The sequence below is a fragment of the Pteropus vampyrus genome, unplaced genomic scaffold (assembly GCF_000151845.1).
Source record: "Pteropus vampyrus isolate Shadow unplaced genomic scaffold, Pvam_2.0 Scaffold688, whole genome shotgun sequence".
Classification (NCBI taxonomy): Eukaryota; Metazoa; Chordata; class Mammalia; order Chiroptera; family Pteropodidae; genus Pteropus; species Pteropus vampyrus.
This window is the reverse complement of record NW_011889469.1, coordinates 119181-120178: the sequence shown is the minus strand read 5'-3', so window position 1 is coordinate 120178 and position 998 is coordinate 119181.

Here is a 998-nt window from a genome sequence, read left to right as displayed (position 1 = left end):
GCCAGTGAGACGGAATCGTAGGGGACGCGTGGGGATCGCCAGCGGAGGAGGAGGGCGTCACCCAGGCGCGGACCGCGAGGCCGGAGGGGCCGGTGCCAGCAACGCAGCCACGAAGCAGGAGGGTGGGCGCACTGGAGTTCGGGGAGGACGGAGACGGGGCGGTGGGGAGGACGGGGAGGGAGGCCTGCGCCATCCCAGGAAGGTCTTGAGGACACATCTTGGGTGTTCCCCGAGCTGTGGAGTGCTGTCGGAGTTTTTTTTCAGAGAAGCTGAGGCACGATCGTATTTGCATTATAAAAAAACAAACGAAAATTTCCCCTTGCTGCTTTGAGTCTTTTCTAGAAGGACCGTGGGAGGGATTTTGGAGGTGACGTGGACCGGGATGGTAGCGGCAGAGGGGAGTGGACTGAGGGACGTGGCGAATGCACGGCCGTGAGGCCGAAGGGAAAGGAAGCGACAGGTACCCAAGGTCTCCCCCGTCTGCCCAGACGATAAACTCGGGAGAAGAAGCAGGTGGCTTCGAATGTGGCGATTCCGGCTTGCCAGCGAGACATCCACAGGGGGCTGTTGAGTAGGCAGCTAGATGCAAGGGTCCGGAGCTTGGTGGCAGGACTTTGGCTGAGAGAGCAGATTTTTGAGTGATTGGCACATAGATGGTGTTTGAAACCACAAGTATATAGTGAGAGCAAATGAAATTGGCAACCTTTACGCGATGACCCGTCTGCACAAGCAGGAGATTAAAAGAAAAAGACGGCCACCTCGTAATGGGTCATTCTGTAATGGGAGCGCCGCCACCCCACGGGACTCTTAGACTTTGAAATGGTGACGGAGCCTGCACGCTGGTCGACTGGGCTGCGTCGAAAGCTCCCCTGTGACGTTAAAACTTTATGGCACTTCTTACAGTCACGAGTGATGAATTAGACGACACACTTGGACACTGTCCTCTCTTTCCTGGGGCGCCGACTTCAGCGCGTTTCCAGTTTCATAATGATGGCAAC